This window comes from Aedes albopictus, chromosome 3, assembly GCF_035046485.1.
Source record: "Aedes albopictus strain Foshan chromosome 3, AalbF5, whole genome shotgun sequence".
Lineage (NCBI taxonomy): Eukaryota > Metazoa > Arthropoda > Insecta > Diptera > Culicidae > Aedes > Aedes albopictus.
Window position 1 is genome coordinate 24,551,734 of NC_085138.1, and position 16,467 is coordinate 24,568,200.

General features: G+C 38.8%; 1 protein-coding gene across 1 annotated transcript in view; it reads right to left on the bottom strand.

The window, feature by feature from the left end:
- The window catches only part of LOC109418392 (UDP-glucosyltransferase 2), a 740,033-nt gene that overhangs the window by 235,534 nt on the left and 488,032 nt on the right, over window positions 1–16,467 (bottom strand). The window lies entirely within an intron of this gene.

The window sequence follows — 16,467 nt, forward strand, 5'->3', positions numbered from 1 at the left end:
GCGCTTCTATGGACACTTTTCTTCACCGGCGGTCCAAATATCCGGCTCGAAGGACCAAATTATGTTTAGCACTTAACCACTCTTCTTGTTCAGATTGTTCGTGGGACACTTTCCCAGCAGAACACAAGCTTTCTTTCCCACTCCGATTTCAATTCTCGCACAAATGCTTCCCCCAGGCACTGCACAAGCGGACGGGTATGTAATCGGGTGGAATCGTCGCGAATTGGCACTTTTCGGACACCAAAGAACCGAGCAAGACCGGGATAGGTGTAAACGCGACGGGATGCCAAATTCAACTGTTTTATTTACATTTTCTTATGCTATTATTTACATGTGGTGTGCGTTAGGTGTGCACAGTGGGTCAAATTTAAATACGGTTGGTCAAAATTATTTACTTCTACTAGATTGAAAATTTCATTTAGCTCTAATTCAGGGTGGGTATTTAACACCATCAATGAACATAATTGGGTTGCAAACTCCCGTCCCGTCCCGTTCAGAAGCGCGGTAAAATACAATCACAAACAATAACTGCGTCAAAGCGTGCGGCCCAAACGCGTGCCTTCATCAATCGTCACCGCCAGCCGCCGCGCCACGCCGCCTCAATGTTACAAGTCATGCTTCAGACATACCCCTGCAGACTTGCAGAGTCCCCACAGTCAGTCAGTCAATCAGTTAGTTGGTCGGTCTCTGACTTGAGTAGCAATTTCTTCACGTACTTACCACAGTGCAGCGGAGCAGCGGGCTTTCGTCTTTGCTACCTTGGTACCTGGGCACTGTCCTCTGTTGGAGCGCCCTTCTTGTCCAGCGTTACCCATTTCACCTGCGGGCATGCATTGTTAGAAACTGAATACGGGGATTACCTCACACCGTCATCATCATCAACGCCAGTGTCAAAACTACACTGGATCCTCTGTTTACCGAGATATTTATGTTCCTTGCTGCGTTGTTGATTACAAAGTAACTTTACTCCAACGTCTAGCGTTGGAGCCCCATCTTCGTCGGTCTTGGACGATGTTCCTTCAGATTCCCCGAACGGTGATGGTTGCCAGTTCCTTTTCGAAAAAATGCGCTCAGCGTGTTGGCAGCCATGCACAAAGTTGCCAATCTCTTTCCTGATTTTGCTGTTCTTTTCTCCGATATTCACAGCCTGTCCAAGTCATTTCATTTATTTAAAATTACATCAAATCTATCTATCTATATAAATAAAATGGAATAGTGTTTGTATGTGACGATTTTACACCGTCTACACTGAACGGCGGCTTGCGGTGAAAATTACTATTCTGAGGGTCAATTTAAATACACAACGCCACTAAATTTGTGCAGACTGATTTTCGTTTCAATTGAACAGAATTATGTTTTCAATTTTACCATGGACTCGATTTTCAATTTAAAAAAGTTTATGTTGGCAACCGGATTCGAACCAGGAACCTTGATATCACCAGGCTCGCACGCTATTACTCGGCTATCGAACCGGTTGATGTGAGAAGAAACAAAACGCACACAAGAAGCGTTGGTGGGTCGATGATCATGTTTTGCCATGGTAAATTTAAAAACATTGTTATGCTTGTCATTACTGCAAGCCGCCTTTCAGTGTATCATCACTTTAATCAGTATTTATAACTATTCCCGGAGAAGCCATTATCGTCAATGATTTCTAGTTTTACACCGAGAATCATCCACGATTGTACGACATTTCCCCGAAAACCAGTTCCCCGAATGAAGTTTCCCCGAAAGTTATTTCCCCGAAAAACGATTCCCCGAACGAACCGTTTCCCCGAATGTACCGTTTCCCCGAATGTTCCATTTCCCCGAATGTATCGTTTCCCCGAAATATTTATAATACTATTTTTAGTACTGGTTTCTAATCATTTTCTTGATTAATTCCATTGTCTGAACTAGTCATTGGAACGAAGTAGCGGAAAGTTAGCCTGAGTACAAAGTGTGCTGATGTGTAGTCTTTAGAAAGATATCAAGATCATGGAAACTTTCACATCTCATTGATATTGTGTATTCCCTCTTACCATGAATTGTTCGAGATATAATGTTCTTCATGAATGCTTCAATGAGGTTTGCTTTTTTTTAAATATAGGTCGTTCTTTTCTGTTGTACTGATTGAAAATGACATGGCACTCAATTAAGAACACGCTCATCATAATTTTCCCTTCTTTCATTCATAGGCTGTTCTTTCTATTTGTTTTTAAATTTTCAATCGATGAAAACGCCCTTTAAACACATAATACCTTTAAAACGAGTCATCGCGATTGTAGTAGTAATCTGCTAAAGTTCATTGTCATTGTAAAACACATGATCCAAATGACTTCAACTTTAAGTCTTAAAGTATTCTTGCTAACGAAGGAAGTCTATGAGCACAATTTTAATGTGTATTAACAGGCTTTAAAACAAAAGTCAATGTGTTTGACAAACAGATTTGAAGCTAAGCACTCTTCAGTTTTTTTTTTTTTTTGTAAATCAATGGATCAATCATGACCGAAGTAGCATTTAGAATTGACATTTCTACAGAACATACTAGTAGTTAGACCGCCGGCAATATTTTGAAAGAACAGTATATGATGAAAGAAGGGAGAATCTTTGATGAAGATAATGCCTATTGATACCTACTAGAACAGTCGATCACAAAAAAGAAATAAATATAGCAGCAGTCAAATTACTGATGATTGATTGAGCTGTTCAACTTGAAAGAACAGCCTATGTTTGAAAGATGGAAGTTTTTATTAAATGAAAGGTTATCAATCTGGCCAAAAAGACGCTACTGGATCTTTAGGCAGTAGTATGGCAGGCCGAAGTACGTTAGGCTGCAATCATTAGGCCAAAAGTATCATTACGCCGGACGAGCATCATTACGATTGAGTTGAGAGCCAAGAAAAAAAACACAGTTTGATCATGTATAACCCAATATTTAAAAGAATAGCCGACTTCTCAAAGAAGGGTAATCTGTCATGAGACAGTCAGTGGTTTGATAAATTACTAGCGTCAATAAGCTATGCAATATAACAACTAAAAACAACTGCGTGTTATAAAAAGGGGCGAAATTATCAGATGGAATGTTGGCAGAGTGATCACTTCCCAAGTAACATTGTTAAGTCAAATACACTAGAAGAGGTTCTTAGAACCATAATAAAACCAAAATAATAGATAGAAAAATTTATGGCGGTTTTCAAAACCTCTACAAGACTAATTGCCTATCAACATGTTACTTGGGTTGACCATCAGTTCTTCAGTAACAGTATAACATCAACATCAAGAAATCATCTATGTGAGAAAAGGGAAAAGGATAAAAGAATATTGTAAAATCATGGAAGTATATCCCACACACTTAATTTGGAATACCGTGTTCGGTAAATTTTTGACGAAAATAGAACAGCTGAATACAGCTATACTGCATTGTTTACCTTTTGCTCCTGGTTTTGACAGGTGGTGTACTGAGCCTCAGTAAAATCGATTACCGAAGCTACCGAAATAGTTCTGCTGTTCTATTTCGTCAAAAAAGTGCTGAACAGGCAATTCAGGATTTGAGTGTGCAGTATCCATAGAATTCCCTAGATTCGAGGAATGTAAAACACTCAAGGGACTCAAACATCTTCTAGGCCTTTGAAAACAAATTTTAACGTCGTTTATGTAGAAAATTAAGAAGCCGGACTACTGACCCACTCTACCCTATGAACTTCAGCTTCGCAACCCATTCGGCTTAACGTACTTCGGTCTGACGTATTTTGGCTAAGCGTACTTCGTCCTAAGACCGGATGCCCCTAGTTGTGCATTGGGTCAATGTTAAATGGCATATACAATAATCTTTTCGGGGAAACGGTACATTCGAGGAAACGGTAAATTCGGGGAAACGGAACATTCGGGGAAACATTTTTCGGGGAAATGGTACATTCGGGGAAAAAGCTTTTCGATCTCCTTGAACGTCCTCTGAACGTGATCTCTGACACCGGAGGAATCAGTGTTTCAAGCAGAGTGAATTTCTTTTATGCTTGCAAGATACGGTACCATAGCTGATTACGCAGTCTGTGAAATGCCTCAATCGCAGCTGCAATACGCCTTTTCACTTCACAAGAATCGTCGTTGTCACATTTCACGTTCATCAAGATAATTCTTCAACAACTTAACCCAAGTAACAAAATTAATTTTATAATGCTTTTGAAGTATTCTTCAACACCTGTTCTTTAAAACCATGCATAAACCAAATTGCTCTACAACACGACATCAACTCAACCATAAACCCGCCATAAGACCAAAGAGGCCCATCCTAAGATGCTCTTGGAGAGTTGTTTTTAAATTTCTCATAAAACTTGTTGTACTTCCCAAGTTGTCCTCAAGACGAATTGCTCTCTCCTTGTAGAAATCTTCAAGTGCACGATAAAACGATAATAAATTTGTCAGTGTTGTTGCTGATGCAGCTTTTATGTCGACAGAAAAGTTTGGTGAATGAAATTCTTGATTAAATTGAATTTAAAAACACAATGAAAATGACACATTATTGTAATCGGGATTAATTTATTACACAAATTGGAAATATTTCCGAGATGTAGCAAGGATGCCAAATGCCAAGCAAAATTTATCGTATATATGTTGCAAGATACTTCCAAAAATTACAACGCGCTTCCATTATAACGCACTAATAAAATATTTAAAAATATTATTCCTGGTCATGCGAACATTGTTCAAGAGTTTTCTCAACATGGCTTCCATTGAAATCTAGGCCGGTGGTCGGTCCATCATCGATGGTTTTAATCAACATCACCATAAGATCGTCTTAAATTTCTTTCAACTCATGCCAGAGCTAAAAGCATAACTCAAGAATACTAGGATTTATAACGTTCTCAATGCAGCCTGGTTGGCCTCCATCAAGAACATCTTAAATTTATTTCATCTTATGCAAGGGTAAGAAGTATTACTCAAGAGTACTCAGGTTTATAACGTTCTTGATGTAGGTTTATGCAAACTCCGCCGAGAACGTCATAAATCATGTACGCCAAATTGTAAACAAACATCAAATTATCGCACCGCGGTGGATTTTGTGAACTTCGGGCGATAAATTTAATCATCAGCCCGGTACCGTTGCCAACCAGGCAGACGTTTTTTGGGAACCGGCCTTGATGTGGTGCAGCGCCTTATTCCTCCGGTCAGCATTTCCAACAAGTAAGTGATTTTGCAGGTCGATTATTTGACTCCCGATTACAAGGGAATCAACGTCCTGGATGACCAAACCAACCTCATTTCGGATGCTGCAACCGGAGGAACTTGGCACTGCACCTCGTCGCGGTTGGGTTTTCGGGTAGATGTTCTTGATTGGCAGCAATAATGGAACGATGAGAATCAAAATCTGATGCTTGAGTTTTTTCTTGTATTTTTCATGTACCAAACTGTTCTCATTCGAGAACAGTTGCTCTTGATCAAGAACGGATGATTGAAGATAACTACAAGAACCTTATAAAACTGAAAATAAGTTCAACAGTTCTTGTTGTGTTTATGGTTTTATGAACTGAACCTCAAGTATTCTTGGGGGTGTTTTTAAAACCACATATTTATGAAGAATAGTTGTGCTCAGCTGAAACTCCGATAAGATCAACTAGAATATGCAATGTTCCGATAAAACTATCATAAAAACAAATAAAACCAAATAGAATAAGGATTGTTACTTAGGAAAAGACCTTCTCATCTACCTCAGCATTAACACCACAAGACATGTCTCTGTCTTTACCCGCAATCATGTACTCTGTCTTGATCAAGTTAATCGTCAAGCCACGCTTCTCGCTGTCTTCCTCTTCAAACGAGCATAAGCTTCCTTCACTACACACGATGTTGATGTTATAATATCGTCCGCAAAGCTGTGGAGCATGTGTGATGATAGCGCCATTCTTCTGCACGCCAGATCTGCTTATTGCTCCATCATATTGCAATATAATCTATATAAAAATGCAGTGGCATACGTGGGACCGCGCATAACTTGCAAATGGAAGGTCCGATTTTGATCGTCTTAATTTTGTTCTGTTAGTTTTTACCCAAGGAAGGTTTATGAGGCAAAACACATGGAAAGTTTAAAAGTTTTTGAAAATCGATTTTCAATACATTTTGACCGGGGACTTGGGTCTTGGCTAGAAACTTGAAACGTCAAAAAACGCAGTAGGCAAGACAAAGTTTGGCGGGGGCAGCTAGCGCATAATAAATTTGTAAGGCATCAACCTGTTTCAACCAACCGAAGGTTATAAAAAAGAAAAACACATCGTTTGAGATCCAAACATATGATTATGATCAACGCAGCATTGCGCGTATCAGCCTAATTAGTTTCGTCAGGAAACCCTGGCATTATATGCCAATGCTCATTGTTTTTCACTTCTTCATGCTGATTTATTGGTGTGGTGGTGTTCTATGGTTGAAGTATGGTGATTCGCCACTGTTGAACTGTTTCTGAAAATTAGTACTATCATCGAGGTTTACGTGCAAAAAACATCTCTGTGATACTGGGACTACATCCAGGAATTCTATAAGAAGTTCCTTTGCGATGCTCATTTTGTTTAGAAATTTTCCTAGACATTTCTAGACAGATTTTTCTAGAATTTTTCCCAGGAGTTTCCAGGAATTCCCTTACATATTCTTTCAAAAAATCTGTCTAGAATTCGGAAATTCCATTAAATATTTCCCAAAAAAAATCAAAGGTTTATTTTAGAAAACTTGCAGGATTGCTTCAGAAGTTTTTCCATGAGATTTTCCAGAAACTATTCAGGAATTCCTTAAAAAAATCTTCGACAGATTCTTCAAGAAATTTTTCGAAGGATTTATTTAGGAAGCCATTCATAGTTGTTTTTTTTTTTTGAAAATTCAATCGTTGATTCCTTTAGAAAATCACCCATGAAATATTTAAGATGTTCTACCAGGAATTTCTTTAGGGGAGACTGGGGAGACTTGATCCCTTTTTCTTAATTTACGTGAAACTTTAAGAAAAAACACAAAACTAGATCTGATTTCCGTACAAAATGGCAGGTAAACATCTATTGCAAGTAAATACACAACCAAAGGCCTTTAAATTATTGTTAAAGTTTTCAAAACTGTGTTTTTATGGAGGCATGTCTTATGATGTATTTTTCAAAAATGGGTGACACTTGATCCCCCTTTGGACACATGGTTTATTTAAAGGGAAAATAATTCCAGAGTCTTCATTTTCTTTTCGAGTTTTCTTGTATTTTCGTTGAATTTGGAGTATTTGAAATTGTAAGATTTCCTTAAATTTTTAAGGATATGCCGTATTTTCAAAATGGGGAGACTTGATCCCCTTTTATTGGTTTGTACTAAAGTTATAATTATCTGACACATTTTATCGTTGAATAGACTAGAATTCCAAGTAAATAAAGGCTTCCGAATAGAATTTTATTTTTCACATGTATAATGTGTGTGTAATCCTCGAGAGAACAAGTCTCCCCATGTCACTGTTGTGTATACTAAGCTGAATTAATTAAAATATGTTAACAACAGCCTTATTTGGGTAAATAAGTTTGAAAGGATTCTATTTAAACTATGTGCTGTGAAATTTTGACATGATTTGGTTTAATTTTCACAAAATTATTGAGATTTTTCGAAATCGCCTAAAAGATTTCTGAAGAACTGAAAACAAACCATCAGCCGTTAAAAAATAATGCAATGTACAATCAAAATCACTTGTAGCCAAAACATAGTCCGTTTGTCCAGGAGTAGTTTTGGAAAAATTATGCTAGAAGAAAAATATTTTTGATTCCGAGCAAATATGGGGGGAACCAGTCTCCCCAGGGATCAAGTCTCCTCAGTCTCCCCTACTGAGATTTATCTGAAATTTTTTTTTAAGTTATTCCAGTGATTTGCTTGGAAAATCGTTAGAAAGTCCTAATTATGCATGAATTCTTCTGAAGCTTCCTGAAGTTTCATCCAAAAACCAAAAACAAAAAAAAAAGAACTTTTATATAAATCCATCTATGGGTTCTTCCAGATTCCGTTTAGAGAATTCTGCAGGGATTTCTACCGGAAAACTTTCTACGGACTCTTTCACAAAGTTCTTCAGGGTTTTTTTTTTACTAAATCAATCATGCATTGCCACAGAACTTCCTCTAAGTTTCCTAAGAAATGATCCATGGATTTTTTTCAGAAATTTCTTCTGAGATTCTTTCAGAAAATTCTTCCAGTGATTTCTTTTGATTTTCAAGTTCTGGATTCCTTCCGAAATTCCGCAAAGGATTTTCAAGTTTATTCCAAGAAATCTTTCAGGGATTCCTTAACCTTTCAGGACGCGCGCCTGTTTGGTCCCTGAACTGCACCGCGCTCGCACTGTTTATGACGAGCGAGGTTTTTTGAAAGTGTTGTACTTTTTACAACGGTGCGCGTGCTGAAGGGTTAAGATAAGGTTATTAAGGTTATTAAGGTCATTAAGGTATTCTTTATTTCATTTCAAAATTCCGCCTTCTCTTTAGAAATTATTTCGGAGATTTCTCCAGAAATTTGTCTTTTATGAATTCCTTCTAAAATTGCACTGCGAATCAAAAGCTACTGCAGGATTACATGCATAAAATCATTCTAAGATACTTTCAAAAAATCTTCCAGGAAATTATTGAAAAAAAATCTCTAGGGCTTCTTTCAGATGCCTTTAAGAATTTCTTCCGGAATTCCACCAAAATATGTCCGGAAGTTTCCATTGGTTTCCTTCTGAAAGTTCTCATGGAATTATTTAAGAAATTATTCTAGGTTGTCCTTCAGAAAATCCCACTGAAGGAAGCAGAAGTTTCTAGAGGGATTTGTTCATAATTTTCTTCAGGGATCCAGAAGTTTAACGTTTCTTTAACATTGAGATTTTCAGTCCAAGGCTGGTTCATCTCCGCATGCAGAAGTTTTTAAAAGATTGTTTCAGAAATTCTTTTAGCCAGCGATTTCTTTCAGAAACTATTCCGTTGGTTCCTTTGGGAATTCGTACAGGTATTCTTTCACAGACTCCTCGGGAGTTTTCCCCGGGGTTCCATAGGAAATATTCACAGGGATGTCTCCAGAAGTTACTTCATCCAGAAAACCCAGAAAGAATTCCTCCAGACATTTTGCTTTATCACCCTCAGTGATTTTAACAGAAATTTCCCACGGATTCCCACAGAAAGTTATTCAGAAGTTTCAGTAGTATTCCTCTGTGTATTCCCCTAGAAATTTCTCTATATTTACCTCCAAGGACAAGGATACCTACAAGATTTTTCTCCAGAGATGATTCCGAAGAGCAAAAGGCACAGTAAAGGCTGGGTATACTGCGCAATTCAGATCCCATTGTGATCCTCTAGCCTCTGACCAGCAATTCCTATGCCTACCTCCTCGTGGTGCCGGCCGGAAACTACGAGCAACCTTAGGGAAGATCGGATAACCAACCCCGGTGGGAACTTTGGTCGTAGGCTGACAGAGAAGGAAGGGTTTCTGCAAACCAGAGTGTCTGTTCCCCAGGAGGAGCGGTCCACAACAGTCTGATCCCCATGTTAGGGGCGGCTGATCGACGTCCGAGTGTCAGGGATGGACTCCAAGCTCAACTGTGCCCTATGGTCTTCCGGAAAGTATGGGGTTGGTGTCCGGTCTTACGAGCCAGACGTGAGAAATGCTATTTTGAAACGGAAAATCAGCAACAGAATAATACGAACCGAGACCAACGGCAACGACCCCAGCGAACAAAAAGGACTTACGATTGGAAACTCGGTACGTGGAACTGCCGATCTCTCAACTTCATTGGGAGCACCCGCATACTCGCCGATCTACTCATCGTAGCGCTGCAGGAGGTGTGTTGGACAGGATCCATGGTACAAACGTTTGGAGGTAATCATACCATCTACCAGAGTTGCGGCAAGACACGCGAGCTGGGAACAACTTTCATCGTGATGGGTGTTACAGAAGCGCGTGTTCGGTTGGTGGTCGATCGACGAAAGAATGTGCAGGTTGAGGATCAAGGGCCGATTCTTCAACATCAGCATAATAAACGTTCACAGCCTTTACTCTGGAAGCACTGATGATGACAAAGACACATTTTATGCGCAGCTCGAACGCGAGTACGACCGCTGCCCAAACCACGACGTCAAGATCATCATAGGAGATTTAAACGCTCATGTAGGTAGGGGGAATTCAGACCAACGATTGCACTAAGGGCCAGAATCGCAATCTAGCGGAACTAAATTAATTACTCCAAAACTAAGCATTTCCGACACATGGTGTCTTCGACAAAGTTGTTTGGCATCAGCAGAGGCATCTATTGCTAAGAACGTAGTAGTTCGCAACTCGTCCGTATAGGTGGCGCCACTATCCAACTTCTTTGTTTTACGTCCTAGAGACTTGGCGTCTTCGGCAAAGTTGTTTATTTTGGCAAAATAAACAACTCTTTCTCAGACGTCAAAATTCCACAGCCTACTGCTTTCGAGTTATTTAAAAAATAAAAACCGATCAATGAAAAAACAGTTTTTTAAGCTAATTTTGACATTTTTACCAGAAACCATGTGAGTTTAATTTTTTTCCTAATGCATGTGTGTCAAACCAAACACATTGTATGGGAATATGTTGAATATTATCATTAAAAATAAAAAATAAAAATACAAATTCGAAAAAAAACAGTGTGAATTTCATGCCTTAATATCTCGCAAAGCGCAAAAAATCGCAACTTCAAATTTTCAGCAAATAGGAAGCAATACTAGGTGAACATACTGCCAAAAATTTGGAGAGGTATTTTTTGGTGTTTTTGAGATAATAGCTTTTTAGTAACAGTATATATATAAGTAGTGCCAGCGTGTAACTTTTTACTGTTACACATTAGAGAGTTTATGTCTTCGAAAAAGTTGTTCATTTTGACTAAATAAACAACTCTTTCTTAGATGTCAAAATTCCACGGCCTACTGTTTATATTGATAGATTATATTGATAAAAAATGACTATAAAACACATTTTGATGCAATAGTATGAACTATTTTTATTGTTTTTACTTTAACGATACATAGTAGGTCATGAACATGTCAGTTTCGTGGAGCTTGAGTTTCATGACCTACTATGTATCGTAAAAATAAAAACAATAAAAATAGTTCATACTATTGCATCAAAATGTGTTTTATAGTCATTTTTTATCAATATAATCTTGTTTATATGCAATAATTCAAAAACAGTAGGCCGTGGAATTTTGACATCTAAGAAAGAGTTGTTTATTTAGTCAAAATGAACAACTTTTTCGAAGACATAAACTCTCTAATGTGTAACAGTAAAAAGTTACACTACTTATATTTATACTGTTACTAAAAAGCTATTATCTCAAAAACACCAAAAAATACCTCTCCAAATTTTTGGCAGTATGTTCACCTAGTATTGCTTCGTATTTGCTGAAAATTTGAAGTTGCGATTTTTTGCGCTTTGCGAGATATTAAGGCATGAAATTCACACGGTTTTTTTTCGAATTTGTATTTTTATTTTTTATTTTTAATGATAATATTCAACATATTTCCATACAATGTGTTTGGTTTGCCACACATGCATTAGGAAAAAAATTAAACTCACATGGTTTCTGGTAAAAATGTCAAAATTAGCTTAAAAAACTGTTTTTTCATTGATCGGTTTTTATTTTTTAAATAACTCGAAAACAGTAGGCTGTGGAATTTTGACGTCTGAAAAAGAGTTGTTTATTTTGCCAAAATAAACAACTTTGCCGAAGACGCCAAGTCTCTAGGACGTAAAACAAAGAAGTTGGATGGTGGCGCCACCTATACGGACGAGTTGCGAACTACTACGTTCTTAGAAATAGATGCCTCTGCTGATGCCAAACAACTTTGTCGAAGACACCATGTGTCGGAAATGCTTCGTTTTGGAGTAATTAATTTAGTTCCGCTAGATTGCGATTCTGGCCCTTAGTGGATTGGAAGGTTCAGCGCTTACTTACAAACGAACGAAAACGGCCTGCGATTCATTGATTTCGCTGCCTCCAAAACCACGGCCATATGTACCGTCAACCCGAGCAAAGGCGAATAACAAAATGATAACATATTCTGTTACCTGGTTATCATTGGTTTGATAATTGAGTTTGTTATCATTTAGGTTGAATTAAGAGCCAACATAACAAAAATGATAACTCAAATTTACTCCACGAGTACCAAAATGATAAGAAGTTAAGTTATCATTGAGTTCAAGTTGATAACTAATTGTGTTATACAATATTTTATTCAATATTACATTTAGTTATCAACATGAAAAAATACAGCTGATTGATAACAAGTTTTGTTATCATTTAGTTATCATTCCGAGCTAATTTTTCGACGAAAATAGTAAAAATCTACTTTACCGGCATGGTTAGCAGTTGAAAAAAGTTTATTATAACTATAACCCAACTATTGCCGTCTCGAACCCTGATCGAGTGATTAACGGTCGCAGCCGATAGCCCCTATACCAACGGGACTCAGTGAAAGGGAGAGCGGTTGAAGGCTATGCTTTCGTACTGCAGTCGCATTGAAGATGGAAAGCGGAATCTATTTTTAGATTCGATATCCGCCAGACCCACAGTTCTGGGGAAGCTTTAAAATGTGCGTTTGAAACTGATAACATATTTTGTTATTATTTAGTATTTTTATGTTATCGAGATAGACCAAAATTATTGATAACTAAATTTGTTATCATCTGATTATCATCAATTGGAAAAAAAGATAACAAAAATAACAAGATGATAATACCGATAACATAGTTTATTATCAAAGTTATATCACTTAGTTATCCGCCTTTGCTCGGGAAGGCGCCATTCACCGTGTGCCTTCGAATATTTTTTCATTATTTCCTTATTTTGATTGAATGATATGACAATTTCCCTTCAATTTCACCAATACAACACTAATGTATTGTTACTATGTCAAAACGCTCATTTGAAACATTTAAAAGTATCATTTTGACACTAAAGTGTGTTTACATGAAGCGTGTTTCTGCTCGTTCACTGCATTCATAGTGAAAAAACGAACACTGCGCTAAGGTGATTTAAGCGATAAACTAAACGTAGTTACGTTTTTATTCCACCAAGAAGCAATTAAATTCACGTATCAGGTATGTATTTTGCATTACCGAAGTAAGTTTAACAAGAAAGTACGATTACTCATACTTTTAAATTGAAACAAAAAGGCACGGTAAATGGGTACCCTAAAAATCAATGGTCTCCATTCACCGTGCCCCATATTATCCCATATATCTAGAAAAAATCGAAAATTTGAACATTCGTTTTTCTATTAAAATCTTGCAAGTTATTACTTAAAATCAATTTAAACGAAGGAAATTCCCTTGGCTGGGTTGTTTTGATCATTTTTAAACAAAGTAGAATGAAATTTATCATACACGGTGAATGGGTCCCTACTACCACGGTGAATGGTGACCTACGACGGAATTAGGCGACCCTACTACCCTTTACTTATTGTACTATATCACCAAATTTTGTGAAAAATTTTCTACTTCTGTGGATATTGCTTTAATTTTAACCTATAATGAAGGCAATTAAAAGCGGCACCAACAATGTTTATGAGACTGGAGTCAAATAACAGCCCTTATTTGCTCCGAATCCTCTTAGATCCACGGTGAATGGTGCCTTGACGGTAGCACCTTTTTCACCACAGCAGACAAAATCTCAAATCGACCACGTTCTGATTGTCGGACGGCACTTCTCCGACATTATCGACGCGAGGACCTATCGTGACGCCAACATCGAATCCGACCACTATCTGGTAATGGTCAAACTGCGCCCAAAAGTTTTCGTCATCAACAAAGTACGGTACCGGTGACCGCCATGGTACAACCTAGAGCGACTAAAATAACCGGATGTCGCCTCAGCTTATGCGCAGAATCTCGAGGCTGCGTTGTCAGACGAGGGCGAGCTCGATGAAGCCCCTCTAGAGGCAGGAGGTACAGTGAAAGCAGCCATCAACGACGTAGCCGAGAGCACTATCAGGTGCGTGGAACGGAGTCGACGAAACGATTAGTTCGACGAGGAGTGCACAGCGGTTCTGGAGGAGCAAGACGCAGCGCGGGCGGTAATGCTGCAGCATGGAATCCGACAGAATGTGGAGCGATACAGACAGAAGCGGCAGCAGTAGATCCTTCTATTCCGGGAGAAAAAGCGTCATCCTGAAGAAGCGGAATGCGAGGAAATGGAACTGGTGTGCTGTTCACAAGAAACACGTAAGTTCTACCATAAGCTCAACGCATCCCGCAAAGGTTTCGAGCCGCGAGCCAACATGTGCAGGGATGAAGACGGGTGCATCTTGATTGACGGACGTCAGGTGACCGAAAGATGGAAGCAGCACTGAGACGAATAGCTGCACCATTCAGGAGAGCGCAAATATGGAGGATCAAGGCAGCGAGAGAAACCACTACCGCAATACAGCAGGGAGCAACAACGAGCCAACTCCCACGTTGAGAGGCAATAAGGATGCTATCAACCAGCTCAAGAACAATAAGTCTGCTGGTAAGGATGATGTCAGAGCGGAACTCATCAAGATGGGTCCGGTAAAGTTGGCCACCTGCCTGCACCGGCTAATATTCCAAATCTGGGAGACCGAACAGCTATGAGGTTGTAGGAAGTTATCGAGCCGGCTTCATTGACGGCCGTTCGACAACGAACCAAATCCTCACCGTGCAGAAAATCCTCCAAATATGTCACCAGGTCCCAATGCACCACCTGTTCGTCGACTTCAAGGCGGCGTACAAAAGTATCAATCGCAGAGGTATGCTTGAGAACGGTTTTTCCGGGAAGCTCATTACATTATTGTGAAACGAATCGGTAACTTATCATGGCCGGGCCGACTCTAGATTCAAGGGTCTCTCCAGCAATCCCATGTTTGGCTAGCTACTGGGTAATCAAGGGCGGTTCGCGATATAAAAATACTAAGCACGGATCTACCACGTTACTTAGGCATTTTATTAAAAATCCTATTTGTTGAGTGTGCGTGTATAATTTGTTCAGTGGTACCGGTACTTACCACTGCTAACTGTTGGTGCTGAGTTGGGTGGTTGACACAGCGATTCCCGTCGAGCTGTGCGACCGGAAATTTCGCCGGATGGCAAGGCGAACAGTATTGTTGGCCGGTATTTGGCTGACGTGACCAGCGGGCGTTGCTGGGGTTGTGGGACAGGCGTCTTTTCTTGGAGGGTCGATTGCCGTGGACTAACCACCTTGGGCGGCCGAGAGGGGAATTCTCCTTTACCATTAGGGCCGAACCATGTTCTGGAGGTTTCAGGGGCTTTCCAGGTGTTTCCATTGAGTTTCAGAGGCGTTCCAGGGGGTCTCCTTCAAACCCCGTTTGGCGTTCCAGGGGGTTTGAAGGAGTTCTTGGAGCGTACCAAAGATTTCAGGAACGATCCACTGGTCGTCTGAGGGTTTTAGGTGTGTTCCTAGTAGTTGCAGGGGCATTCCAGGGGGTTTCAAGAGGTTTTAGGGGTATTCAAGAGCACTTCAGAGAGTTTAAAGTGGTTTAAGCTGCGTTCCAGGGAATCTTAGCGGCGTTCCAGTGGCTTTATAGGTGTTTTAGGAAGTTTCAGAAGGTTTCGCGCTATATACTAAAGCCTCTTTTTATGCATGCTATTCTTATGCACTTTCATTTTATGCATAAAAAGACGGAAAGCTACTCAGAATCAATACATAAGAAAATTCAAAAATGACGGTAACTATTGCAACGGCGACCAGGGAGCGTTTATTGGGGAGAGCAAAGGTGGGTTTTCGGGGGTCCGAGGGGGTTTTCCAAAACATTGCAGAGAGTTTCACAGTATTTTTGACAGGCTTTGGAGGCGAGCGATTCCAAGCAACAGCATCAAAATTAAGGAAAATTTTTAATTCATGATTTTCTATTGAACTGAAACTTTGCACAGTTTTTCAGTTCCATCTAAATCGCCATTTTTCGATATCAAATTTTTATTTAGAGCCACGACTAACTTTTCAAAAGGGTGTATGTGAAAATGGTTCAAAAATATTCAAAAATATGCACAGCAAAAACGGATTGTTCGATTGTTATGAATTTTTCAGCAAAGTTAGATAGCTAAATGGTGATTTCTAAGAAAATATACACTGTGAAAAAAAATCTATTTTATCATTGAAAAACATCATTTTTGTCACAAAAACTCAAATATCTCAAAACCCTATCTTTTTACCAACTTGAATTTTTTAGGGAAAACGGTCCATTGTATTAGCAATCTACCATAAAAATTTGGTGATGGTAAACTAATAAACAAAAAAGTTATAACATTTCAAAAATTTCACAATTTTTACATTTAGTAAAAAAAATTTTTCTGTGTAAATTATTTCGGCCGGGAATCGCGATTTGATGCTGATTTTATTGTTCAGCAAAGTTAGATAACTAAATGGCGATTCCTAAGAAAATATACACTGTGAAAAAAATCTTTTTTAACATTAAAAAATATCATTTTTGTCACAAAAACTCAAATATCTCAAAACCCTATCTTTTTACC